A 14,197-nucleotide genomic window follows, 5' to 3' on the forward strand; every position below is an offset into this window, starting at 1 on the left:
AAATCTCAGGAGCCTGCTCCTGCTCCTGCCGCCAGCAATTCTGTTGTCGTCTACAGTCGTCGCGCCTGCGACCAGCATGCTACTGTGGGTGGCACTCCTTATGGGACTTCTTCCTGAAGGTGGGCGTCCAGAAGAACGAAGGGATGTGGTTCAGGCCACTCGCACCATCATGCTGCTACCGAAGAGGATGACTCCTCCCCCCAGTATGCCACCACCGCTCCTTCTTATACTGCTTCATCAGTGCTTTATCAGACTCCGCCTCTGCAGATTGCCAACTGGTTTGATGATATCTCTGACTCAGTCAGCCACTGTGACACTGCGCCACAGATGAAGGTGGATTCTACCTCACCACTCATTGTCGTCCAATGGGCAGACGACTTTAAATTATTTCAACTGAAGATTAAGGGAGCTCCCACACAGTCTTCGATTCGCGTCGTCGGATGCGACCTCTACGAAGTCACCCTGTGCTCCGCTGTGCGATGGAGCTCGTCTTCAAGGAGGGCCTCCGTAGTTATACATATTCTTCGGAGCCTCTGAAGCTGCTGAAGGTGGTTTTCCGACATCTTCCCTTCAAGATGTCTCCAGAAGAAAAAAACTTTATGAGCTGGGCTTCGGCATATGCTGCATGTCCCGCGTGAAGCACCTCACGCTTGTAGGGATATGCTGTGCTTACTTATTGTCCTTGTGAACAATGTGGATAACAGAAATATTTTCCATATTGTGTCTGTGGCCCACATCTGAGTCGCTGTAGAAGAACTCTGAGCCAATCACCACGATGTGCAGTATTTCTCACGTCAGGGCATGGATCACGTGGACTGCTACTGTACGATGCCCATCCACTTCATTGATGCCAAGAAGAAGAATGGCAGGGCACCTTTTCGGCAGGTGCAGCCTTGTGTGAGCTTCGCTACTGCCATGTGTGGAGAGGTATCGCTGACTACACAGCTGTCCCCAACTCTCCACTAGCCTGGGCCTTCTGGTGCAGCGGTTATGCCATGAAGACATCATACAGTGACAGAAACTTTGTCTGACAAGGAAACGAAGTGTTTACACAGTGGATGCAGAAGATGTAACAGAGCACAGTGTCTACGACTCTGTAATGATGCTACCGGCGACTTCCCAACACTTGGTAAGAAATGGTAGCAAAACAGATAGATCTTTAAGGCTTGCTCCTGTGTGTGGGAGGAACGGAGTTTATTCGTGGGACTTTCAAACGCTCGAGCAGTTGTCATGTAGTGGATGCCATTGGTGGCTCAAAACTTTTGAAAACTGGCTAATGTGAATTCTAGTCCATTGTCCAAGACAATGACCTCAGGAAGACTTTCAAGACAAAAAATAGGAGACAAAGCTTAGACCGTACGTGTGGTAGATGTGGATGTCATGGGACACCGAAAAGAAAAGAAGTTTACTGAATAAACCTACCACCAACAACCATCACGTAATCCACAATGGACCTGCGAAATTAACATGTATGCATCGCAATGGTCTGGATGGACGTGGCCACTTAAAAAACCATTAAAGAAGAGCTGATTTGTGTTCCACGGTCAGCATACGAGCATCCATGTCCTGCCAGGTACAATAACATTTGGCGAGTTTCTTCAAGCAAACTGCAACCCAATTGTCCTTGACGCAATGAAGACAAATCTGCAAGAAGTGAGGAATCATAAACAAGCATCGTCATTCTCTGTTTGCAGCAGCAGAACACCAGATCCCATGAACAGCATCTGACGATGTGAAAAACAGAGACATGCCACTGGGTGGGGAATTTCTTTCAAACTTTGTGGCCACCCATGGTGCTCGTATTGTAAAACAACCTGAAAAGCCGGATGACAAGCAGTTGCAGTGGCAAGACGTCGAAAATCGAGACCAAAATTTTCAAGACCTTCAAAATCCTGAGCATCGATTTAAAAACATGATTCCTCAGATGAATCAAACGCTTTGTTGGTACCGACAGGTAACCAAGACAACAAATCAGCACTCGAATGTTGGGCAGTGGGCCTGTACAACAACTCATACTGATAATTAAACAGTATCAGAGCCATACATTGAAGGTTTTACACTGTCCAAGGTGGGACAGGCTTGGAAGCATAGAACAAGGGCGTTAAAGGCCGATGATCTGTAATCAAATAGAACTTACAACTGTACTAATATTGGTGGAACTAGGTAACACCATAGATAATGATGAACGTCTCTTTCTCAAGCTGACTGTAACTACAATGAACTTTGTTAAGAGTTTTATAGCCGAAAACAATAGGTCTATCAGAGCAACCAATTCTCTGAGAGAGCACAGCTCCAGTCTCGTAATAAGATGCATCCGCAGTTAACACAACACGCTTAGCTGGATCAAAATGAATCAAACAATGACGACATAATAATGCGGCCTTTAACTGCTGAAATGCGTCCTGACATTCTTGAGGCCACACAAAAGGAACATCTTACTGGTACCGCCTGTTCACCGGATCAGCAATTTGGGCAGCGTTCTTATGAACGTGATACAATAGATAAGCTTCCTCATGACCGCTTGGAACACCTTTATGTCACGGGTCACCGGCAGATCTTTTATCGGAGGCATGTGCAAAGGAGAAAGATGAATTCCCTGTGCATTTATTATGTATCCTCAATAGTCAAGTTTTTCTTGGGAGAAGGAACACATTTCCTTGTTGTACCTTAAGTCAGCTGCAGAAATAGCTCATGACAAGCAGTCCAAATTTGCCAAATTTTGAGCAAGCATACAACCCACGACAACAATATCGTCTGAACAGTTTGTACAACAATGGACTACTTTCGCTGTTGATTGTTCCAGGAACCACTGAAAAATAGCAGGAGGTGAAACACTTCTGAATGGTAGTTTTTGAAACTGGAAGAAACCTAGGTGAGTGTTTATCAGAAAATATTGACTGGACTGCTCGTCCAGCGGTAACTGTAAGTATGCCTTGCGTAAATCAGTCTTGGGAAAGAATCTTCCCTGTCCCACTCTGTCCATTAATTCCTCCGATCATGGTAGAGGAAAATAACCCACAACAGTTTGTGAGTTTACTCTTACGTCAAAGTCAGCACACAAACGTAAACCTCCTGATGGCTTTTTGAGAATTACCAAGGGCGATGCCCATTGTTTTACAGAAATGAGTCGGATAACCCCATTTTCTCTCCATCTGTGTAGTTCCTGAGCAACTTGCTAATGTTCTGCTTGAGGTACAGGACGTGTGCGAAAAAATCTCAGCTGTGCGTTGTCTTTAAGAATAATTTGTGCTTCAAAATCAGTAGCCATTCCTAAACCTGGTTCAAATAATTCTTTGTACTTATTATACATGTCAGAAACATTAGTGTGAGGCACTGAAACACTGATGTCAACAATTTGTCTTGTGCACAGGTTGGACAAAACACTACGTTTGGACCGTTTCTAGAACAGAGTACATGAAACAACATACGTTTCATAACTTCATGAAAAATGTCTGGTAAACTGCCCACGCCAGGTACTGGAATTTCACGTCTGTTTGCAGACAAAACAGAAATGGGCTACTGAAGCTGTGGGTTACCCGTCCTGCAACATGTGTCTTGATTAATCAGAGAAACAGTTACAAAAGTGTCTGATGCAAGTTTTTGTTTTTTGAGCCACTCTTAGTTGAACAGAAAGTTTTTTCTTCTGTCTGCGTACTGCAAAAGAAGAATCTGCGGTGCAGAAGTGCAAGTAATTGCTTGCGCTGGCTCTAACTGCCCCGCTGACACAGAATGCACTTGGTAATAGCTATACCGTGGCCTTGGGCCCACACGGCATCGACCGTTGCTCGTGCCTGGGTTGCCTTGTATACAAACTATTTGAATATGACCCTGCCATCCACACCTTAAACATCTTCAGTCATGACGAGAACAAACTTTCCAGTCATGATTCAAAAAGCACTGAACATAAGAATTCCTCCCTGTAGTCTCTAGCACACACTGTGTACCGAAAGACTGAAAGTATTTACCTCCATATTTATACTGTTTGTCTGAGTCATGTTTTTAACCACGCACGGATCCTCAAATGAAAGTTTGCACAAGCACTTCTGTTTTCCACTGTCTCGTGGTCAGATTGAGACAAAGTCAGTACTCACCATGTAGAAGTGCTTCTTCCTAATTCAAATTCTATAACTGAGTGCCTTGTGGACTATTAACAACAGAAATTTGTGGAACCTCAAAATCAAATTCAGTTGTGTCCACAATAGTTGGAGATTCCACAATAGACAGAACTGTTTCCAGATCGGGATCTGGTAGTTTTCTGGCAGTGCAAATTCTTGTGTCTGACGCTTTTTGTGTGATTGCATCATGTAGTATGACTTCACTATAGCTGAGTCCACAAGAACATTTAAATCTACAATGCCTTGTTAGCGCTCTGAGTTCGCCAATCCGCTGTTTGAAAGTATGTACTGGCTACTTCTTGAGTCGAGGAAATTTAAACCTTGAGGCTGCGAAATGCACTTGACTGTCGTAATATTTGGTCAGCAGCCGAACCAGTTCGTCGTAACTACACTAATGGCCATTAAAATTGCTACACCACGAAGGTGACGTGCTACAGTGGCGAAATTTAACCGACAGAAAGAAGATGCTGTGATATGCAAATGATTAGCTTTTCAGAGCATTCACACGAGGTTGCTGCCGGTGGCGACACCTACGACGTGCTGACATGAGGAAAGTTTCCAATCGATTTCTCATACACAAACAGCAGTTGACCGGCGTTGCCTGGCGAAACGTTGTTGTGACGCCTCGTGTAAGGAGGAGAAATGCGTACCATCACGTTTCTGACTTTGATAAAGGTTGGATTCTAGCATATCGAGATCGATAGCGATTTATCGTATCGTGACATTGCTGCTCGCGTTGGTCGAGATCCAATGACTGTTAGCAGAATATGGAATCGGTGGGTTCGGGAGGGTAATACGAAACGCCGTGCTGGATCCCAACGGCCTCGTATCACTAGCAGTCGAGATGACAGGCATCTTATACGCATGGCTGTAACGGATCGTGCAGCCACGTCTCGATCCCTGAGTCAACAGATGGGGACGTTTGCAAGACGACAACCATCTGCACGAACAGTGCAAAAATGATTCAAATGGCTCTGAGCACAATGGGACTTAACATCTATGGTCATCAGTCCCCTAGAACTTAGAACTACTTAAACCTAACTAACCTAAGGACATCACACAACACCCAGTCATCACGAGGCAGAGAAAATCCCTAACCCCGCCGGGAATCGAACCCGGAAACCCGGGCGCGGGAACAGTTCGACGACGTTTGCAGCAGCATGGACTACCAGTTCGGAGACCATGGCTGCGGTTATCCATGACGCTGCATCACAGACAGGAGCGCCTGCTAGTGTGTACTCAACGACGAACCTGGGTGCACGAATGGCAAAACGTCATTTTTTCGGATGAATCCAGGTTCTGTTTACAGCATCATGATGGTCGCATCCGTGTTTGGCGACATCGCGGTGAACGCACATTGGAAGCGTGTATTCGTCACCACCATACTGGCGTATCATCCGACCTAATGGTATGGGGTGCCATTGGTTACATGTCTCGGTCACCTCTTGTTCGTATTGACGGCACTTTGAACAGTGGACGTTACATAGCAAATGTGTTACGACCCGTGGCTCTACCCTTCATTCGATCCCTGCGAAACCCTACATTTCAGCAGTATAATGCACGACCGCATGTTGCAGGTCCTGTACGGGCTTTTCTGGATACAGAAAATGTTCGACTGCTGCACTGGCCAGCACATTCTCCAAATCTCTCACCAATTGAAAACGTCCGGTCAATGGTGGCCGAGCAACTGGCTCGTCACAATACGCCAGTCACTACTCTTGATGAACTGTGGTTTCGTGTTGAAGCTGCGTGGGCAACTGTAGCTGTACACGCTGTCCAAGCTCTGTTTGACTCAACGCCCAGGCGTATCAAGGCCGTTATTACTGCCAGATGTGGCTGTTCTGGGTACTGATTTCTCAGGATCTATGCACCCAAATTGCGTGAAAATGTAATCACATGTCAGTTCTAGTATAATATATTTGTCCAATGAATACCCGTTTATCATCTGCATTTGTTCTTGGTATAGCAATTTTAATGGCCAGTAGTGTAATAGTCTGGGGACGAGAATCGAGATACAGCGTTAAAAACGGACGGTAGACGTCAGCTCCAATTATGTAAAGTAAATATGGTTTGTGCATCATATCGGTAATGCTGTATGCGGCGAAGTGGGCCTCCAACTGCGTTCAATTTCTGTTCATTCCTTGTCGTTACTAGTGAAAGGTCGAAACTTAGATGCGGCAGCTGATGGCCGTGCTGCTCGCTGTGATGGGAGTAGTGTCATCTGCCGGACACTGAGTAGCAATTGTTCATTCTGCTGAAACTGAACAACTTCATTTAGAGACATTTCCTGTGAGAGGTTACTACCGTTATCTTTTCCGGTCGCAACTCTCCCACCTGTTGCTGGGCAGATGGCTAATTCACCTTTTCCTCTCTCAGAGTATCAAAATTTCTAACTTGCTTCTCACGAATGTCATTAATAAAGGTTAATTTTGGTTTCATGATTACTTTATTTCTCACGCACGGATCCTCAACTGAAAGTTTGCACAAGCACTTCTGTTTTCCATTGTCTCGTGGTCAGATTGAGACAAAGTCAGTACTCACCATGTAGAAGTGCTTCTTCCTAATTCGAATTCTGCACACTCTATTCTTAAAAATTCTCATCTTAAATTTACACGCGTAAGTATCTCAGTGTAAAATTCAAAATGTGTGTGAAATCTTATGGGACTTAACTGCTAAGGTCATCAGTCCCTAAGCTTACACACTACTTAACCTAAATTATCCTAAGGACAAACACAGACACCAATGCCCGAGGGAGCACTCGAACCTCCGCCGGAACCAGCCGCACAGTCCATAACTGCAGCGCCTTAGACCACACGCGATTTCATTGTGACCGTTGGTCATTACCAAAGAATCCTAAGTTCCCCATGAGTTTTACCTGCCTACCTTTACATGAATCTCCCACCAATAAATTTTGTTCTCGAAGGTATCATGAAAAGTAAAATCATTATTTCTAGCTGCTCTTAAATATTCCACATGCATACCATTCCCATATTATTTAGTTTTACGGAACACACTGAAAATAGGTGTTTCAACGTCATAAACCAGCGACGGATTGTCGGGACATGGCCGTTCACCAAACCATCCCACGCTTCCTCAGAAATGGAGGAGGTTAGCCACACTCCAGGCCCTCTAGTGCTCTGGAATACTTCCTTTCTTTGGTTCTACTAAAGGTGGCAAGAGAAATGTCTCAAATATAATTACAGTTTCTACATCCACTATCTGTGGTCAGCAGACAACAAACCATTCACTCATTTCTCAAACATCACAAAACTGGATATAGGGATCTATTTTTGAAGGAAGTGCATATATTAATAATTAAATATACAAATTGTCCTTCTCTTCTACATCTGTATCCGTTTTCAGTGTATTGAATAAAAATTTGTTACCATAAAACCACTGTTCTGACAAAAACAACGAAGTATGTTGTTATACAATGGGTATTACTGTACCCAATGAGGCAAAGCTTCTCCATGTAGCGTAGTAGTGTACCTTCCCACCTATGGTGGCTGAGACATGGCTCAACACTTGATATGATACACAGAAATATAGAATCAAAAGACAAACCCACAGGAACACGCACACTGTAACACTTTGCAAGTAGACGAGGCAGCACTATATAACAACCAGACTCGTCACTATTTGTTGTCCCGCACGGAAATGCACCCGCCGTTACAGTAGCGGGTTCTTTGGTTTGCTCCAGGAGGAGTCCGAGTGGACACTATAACACATAAAATATTGCTTCACTTTTTTACAACATAGATAAGAAGAATTACTTAACTTTAAACAATCCATTTCCACAGGTACGTCATGTGTATTTACAATTGTCTCTTCATATTAATGTATCACTTGATGCTGACAAAATAGCAGTCTTTCACTGAGAAAACATTTAACAATAACTTTCACACAATGTTTTGCCTATTACATTGATCACACAGCTGGCCTACTACGAGGGTCACTCCAAAAGAAATGCACACTATTTTTTTTAATCCATCTTTTACTCTACATGTTTGAAAGTTTTACAATGTGTAGATACATCCTTTAGGAACAATATTTTCATTTCTCCACATAATTTCCATCCCTCTCAACTGGCTTACGCCATCTTGGAACCAGCGCCTGTATACCGCACGGTAAAATTCTGGACCAACCTGTTGGAGGCACTGTTTGGCAGCGTGCACAAGGGAGCCATCATCTTCAAACCTTGTTCCACGAAGAGAGACTTTCAGTTTCCCATAGAGATGATAGTCACATGGAGCCAGGTCAGGATTGTAAGGTGAGTGTTTCAGTGTTTTCCATCCGACTTTTGTGATCGCTTCCATGGTTTTTTGACTGACATGTGACCGTGCATTGTCGTGCAACAGCAAAACATCCTGCTTTTGCCGATGTGGTCGAACACGACTCAGTCAACCTTGAAGTCATATATACATCAGAATTTATGGTGGTTCCACTTGGCATGATGTCCACAAGCAAGAGTCCTTCGGAATCGAAAACACTGTAGCCATAACTTTTCCAGCAGAAGGTGTGGTTTTGAATTTTTTTTCTAGGGTGAATTTGCATGATGCCACTCCATTGATTGCCTCTTCGTCTCTGGTGAAAAATGATGGAGCCATGTTTCATCACCTGTCACAATTCTTTCAAGAAATTCATCTCCACCATTCTTGTACTGTTCCAAAAGTTCGCTGCATACCGTTTTTCTTGTTTCTTTGTGAGCCACTGTCAACATCCTGGGAACCCACCTGGCACAAACCTTTTTTAACGCCGACACTTTCAGTATTCTGCAAACACTTCCTTCCCCTATCCCAACGTAGCGTGACAATTCGTTCACTGTGATGCGTCTGTCAGCAGTAACCAGTTCGTTAACTCTGTGCACAATGTCTGGAGTGTGTGCAGTACGAGGCCTGCCGCTGCGAGGACAATCCTCAATATTGCCGTGCCCGCTTTCATCACATAACCTGCTTGCCCACCGACTAACTGTACTGCGATCGACAGCAGCATCTGCATACACCTTTTTCAACCTCTTGTGGATGTTTCCCATTGTCTCGTTTTCACAGCACAGGAATTCTATGACAGCACGTTGCTTCTGACGAACGTCAAGTGTAGCAGCCATCTGGAAGACGTCACTCACGGGAACAGGTTAAACGAAGTTTGAAAACAAGCGGGAAGGATGTATCTACACACTGTAAAACTTTCACACATGCAGAATGAAAATTGTATTTTTACAAAAATAGTGTGCGTTCTTTTGGAGTGACCCTCGTAGAAGACGATGCTGTAGACGGGGCGGAGCGCTCCCGTGCTCAGCTGTAAGAAGATGAGTACAGGCGGCGGTGTAGCGAAACGTCGGTAGGCGTGGTTACGCCGTTGTCGCTTATTCGTCGATGAAGCTTGCAGTGACACTCTTTTCTTGTTTTTTTTTTCTTTTTGTTTGACACATCTTCTTTCATAGGACCAAACTGAGGAGTAAATCTCCAAGGTCATGGAACGTGTCAGTGCATGAAATTACAACATAAGGGTAATAACAGATAAAATAAAATGTTTCTGAACCCAAAAGAAGACAAGCCATAAGTTTAGACAAACTCAACCAACAATATAACATAGGAATCAGCTCAATTTTTCAAGGAACTCCTCGGTAGAATAGAGGGAGTGACCCATGAAGAAACTCTTCAGTTTCGATTTGAAAGCGCGTAAATTACTGCTAAGATTTTTGAATTCTTGTGGTAGCTTAATGAAAATGGATGCAGCAGTATACTGCACACCTTTCTGCACAAGAGTCAAGATGCAGATTGAATTTCTGCCTAGTATTAACTGAGTGAAAGCCTCTAATTCTTGGGAACAAGCTGATATTGTCAACAAGAAACGGCAGTAAAGAATATATATGCTGAGAGGCCAATGTCAGAATACCCATACTAGTGAACAGCGGTCGACGAGAGGTTCGCGAACTTAAACCACGTATTGCCTGAACTGCTCGTTTCTGAGCCAAAAATATCCTTTGAAAATGGGAAGAGTTACTCCAAAATATAATACCACATGGCATAAGCGAATGAAAATATTAAAAGCAGACTATTTTTCGTGTCGAACTGTCACTTATTTTAGATACGGTTCGAGTAGTAAAAATGGCAGCATTAAGTCTTTGAACAAGATCCTGAACGTAGGCTTTCCACGACAGTTTACTATCTATCTAAACACCTAGAAATGTTAACTTTACAGTTTCACTAATCATATGCCCAGTCTGTTAAATTAAAACCTCGGATTTTGTTGAATTGTGTGGTAGAAAGAGTAAAAACCGAGTGTTACTGTGGATTAGCGTTAGTTTATTTTCTACAAGACATGAAGTCATGTCATGAACTACACTATTTGAAACAGAGCCAATGTTGCATACAATATCCTTTACGACCAATCTAGTGTCATCAGCAAACAGGAATGTTTTAGAATTACCTGTAATACTAGAGGGCACATCATGTATAAAAATAAGGAACTGGAGCGGCTCCAACACTGATCCCCGGGACACCCCTCCCCCCTACACCCCTTCCGCATTTGACTGTCCCCCACTCAGAGCCCACAACACAGCCATTCTCAACACTGTGAATAATGACCTTTTGCTGTCTGTTTTTAAAGTAAGAGGTGAACCAACTGTGAGCTACTCCCCGTATTCCACAATGTTCCAACTTCTGGAGCAATAATTTTGTTATCAAGCGCCTTAGTTAAATGAAAAAAAAAAGATGCCTAGCGTTCGAAACCTTCTGTTTGATCCAACCAGTACCTCACAGAGAAAAGAGAATATAGCATTTTCAATTGTTAAACCACTTCTAAATCCGAACTGTACATTTGATAGCAAATTATGTGATATACAATGAAAAATTACAAATATGGCTAAGTACAGGGCTAACATGTGCAGCACAGTACTTTATTATTCTTCTAGGCACTCCATCATATCCATGAGAGTCCTTAGACTTCAGTGATTTAATTGTTGACTCAATCTCCTTCTTGTCAATATCACATACGAGTAATTCAGAGATCAATCTCGGAAAGGCATTTTCCTAGAGACTTATATGAGTCCCTGAATAAACTAAGTTTTTATTAAATTCACTAGCAATGCTCAGAAAATGATTGTTAGATGCTGTTACTTATCAGTAACAGAAATTTTTTTACCATGAACTGATTTTATACCGTCGACCTTGTGCTGCTGACTAGACACCTTCTTCAAAACTGACCCTATGGTTTTAATTATATCCTGTGAATTAGCTATTCTATTTGCGTACCACATACTCTTTGCCTTCCTAGTAAAATTTTTAAGCACCTTACAATACTGTTTGTTATGTGCTACTGCAGCTTTATTGTGACTACTTATAACATTTTGACATAACTCACACTTTGTTCTATATGATATCCTTATCCCACTAGTCAGCTACCGAGGCTGCCTTTTACTGCTAGTACACTGTGTAGAAAATTCTAATGGAAAGCAACTCTCAAAGAGCATGAGAAATGTTTTAAGGAAAGCATTGTATTTGTCATCTATGTTATCAGCACTATGAACATCCTGTCACTCTTATTGCTTAACGAGGTTTAAAAAACTCTCTATTGCTGTTGGATTAATTTTCCTACAAGTTTGTAATTATATGTGACATTTGTTTGAGTACAAAAGCCTTTTAGTGTTAAAGTTTGAGTATCGTGGTCTGAAAGGCTGTTCACCCTTTTACTAACAGAATACCCATCTAGTAATGAAGAATGAATTAAAATATTGTCTATGGCTGTGCTACTGTTCCCCTGCACCCTAGTTGGAAAAAACACAATCTGCATCAGATCGTATGAATTGTAGCGGCACCACCGTTTAGGATAGGGAAAGTTAGTTTTGTGCGATGTTCGGAGCACGAGCTACAGCCAGGTGTGGGCTGCATTACAGTAAGTTACGCATACCAGCAGTTGCAAAGCAAATAGAGGCCACACTGGCATAGAACTACCAGAGAGGGCGCACACAGCAGTTTCCATGGCGCAAGTCACAGGCAGAAGAGGGCCACTTGCCAATCTAAGTGTTATGCATATGTGACGTGAAGCAGTGCATTACTGAAACAGAGGCGCACAGCTGAGTATAAATAGGTGTTGTTTTCTAACAAGAGTCATTCAAGTGTGGCAGCTCTCCTGGTTGGCGAGGCGTGTCACACCGCTGGGCTACACGCAACAACAGAAGGGGCAACAGCGTCCATGGTCGGTCATTGGTTCGACCCTCTGAGGCCGACAAGGGGTCTGCAGCCAGCCAGTGGCGGGCCACTCTTCGACTCACTACCGCGGGCAGTCGTCTGGGCTCCCAACACGCACCGGAGACTTCCGAGGCGACGGCCGCAGATTCGGACGTCGGATAGCGGGCGCTTGTTCGTCGCCGTGATTTCAGCCACGCCGGCTAGCAGAAGGATGCATCTGGCCGCCTGCAGCTCACACTAAGCAGCGCTGAGTCGGCAGGGACGCAGACCGCTAAGTCAATCACGCCATCCTGACGACGTCGCACTCTGCTGGCGTACAAGGATGCCTCGTCACGGGCCATTGGGGTGCTTCCTCAGCATTGTGGGGCCATGTGATGCAGGCTGAGGTGATCGGAGCGCTGTACTGGAGGCAAATAAATAATTTGGAGAGTTCTCGCCGAGTTTTAATACAGCACCTCCTGGCACCCATCCACATACGCCACATTTGGCGTCTGATACAACAACAGAATTTACGAGATCTACCAACATCCTCTTTTTTGAACCATCATATACAAAATTAATATTGAAGTCACCACATATAACTAATTTCCTATAAAGTGAACCAAGAACTTTCTCTATCTTGGGCACAAATGTTTTGACATCAGAGTTAGGGGACCTATAAACAAAAATTAGGTTTAGTTTCACTAAATTCAACTGTCCCTGCACAGCATTCAAATACCTGTTAAGCGCAGTGCCATGATACGTCTAGACTCAAATGGAATACTGTTTCTTATGTACATGGCTACTCCCCCACTCCGCAAAGAACTACTTGAAAAACAGCCAGATAATCTGTATCCAGGTAAAGAAGCCTCAGAATTGTCAAATTATTTATGTGGTACTTCGATATACCAGTAACGTCAGAGTCAACATTCGTAAGAAGTTCACTAACTTTATCTCTAATACCTCTTATATTTTGATGAAACATGCTAATTCCTTCTCTACTTAGTTACCTGACCTACTCTGAAGGTGATTCCTATGTTGGAGGGACTTCCTTTCAGCAGGTATACCTACCAGCTGACTTCAATCCAAAAACGGAAAACGGTGCAGCTCTAACACCAACTACTATAGGAATTTTTTCATGAGTGATACCACCACCACTCACTACACTGTGTAAGCTTAGGGACTGATGACCTTAGCAGTTAAGTCCCATAAGATTTCACATACATTTGAACATTTTTTGCTCCACCCACAATCACTACCTGATCCTCTTTCGTAAAATTCCTCCATGACTCCACTATGCTGTCAGTCATCTGAGCCAGTCCCGCACTAGGCTTCACAATGCTGGTGACCTGGTACTCACACCCCAACACTTATTGCAACTGGTGGCCCACACATCTAATGTGCGAACTACCTAGCAGCAGAACCATCTTCTTTCTGTTACAATTTGCAACTGACTTAGGCTTCCTAACTGTTGAAGACAGCTGCATGTTTCCTACACCTACAGCTACAGGAGGCTCCTCTCCACTCAACTCTGACAGTTAGTCAAATCTATTGCTGATACGTAAAGTACAGCTGTCTGAATATCTCCACCTCCTAGCTGCCTTCTTACCAACTGCCAGTTACCATTCCCCAGTACCCTTCACCCTCCTTACCCTATCTAGTCCCTCCTTTGCGTCTTGTAACTGCACCTGAAGGGCACTGATCTTACGCGCCTGCTCCTCTATCAACTTATTTCTGCTACAGATTATGCATTTCCAGGAGAAGATCTCGCTAGAATGCCCACTGGCTTCCCCACTGCATTCCCTCCCCACCCCCCACCCCCCAAAGAAAATACTTTGAATGAATCGCACACCGTTACCCACAACTCAAGAACCTACGACAAAGCCCACACTTCTCATTGACGGTAAAATTTCA

Source organism: Schistocerca serialis, chromosome 3, assembly GCF_023864345.2.
Source record: "Schistocerca serialis cubense isolate TAMUIC-IGC-003099 chromosome 3, iqSchSeri2.2, whole genome shotgun sequence".
Lineage (NCBI taxonomy): Eukaryota > Metazoa > Arthropoda > Insecta > Orthoptera > Acrididae > Schistocerca > Schistocerca serialis.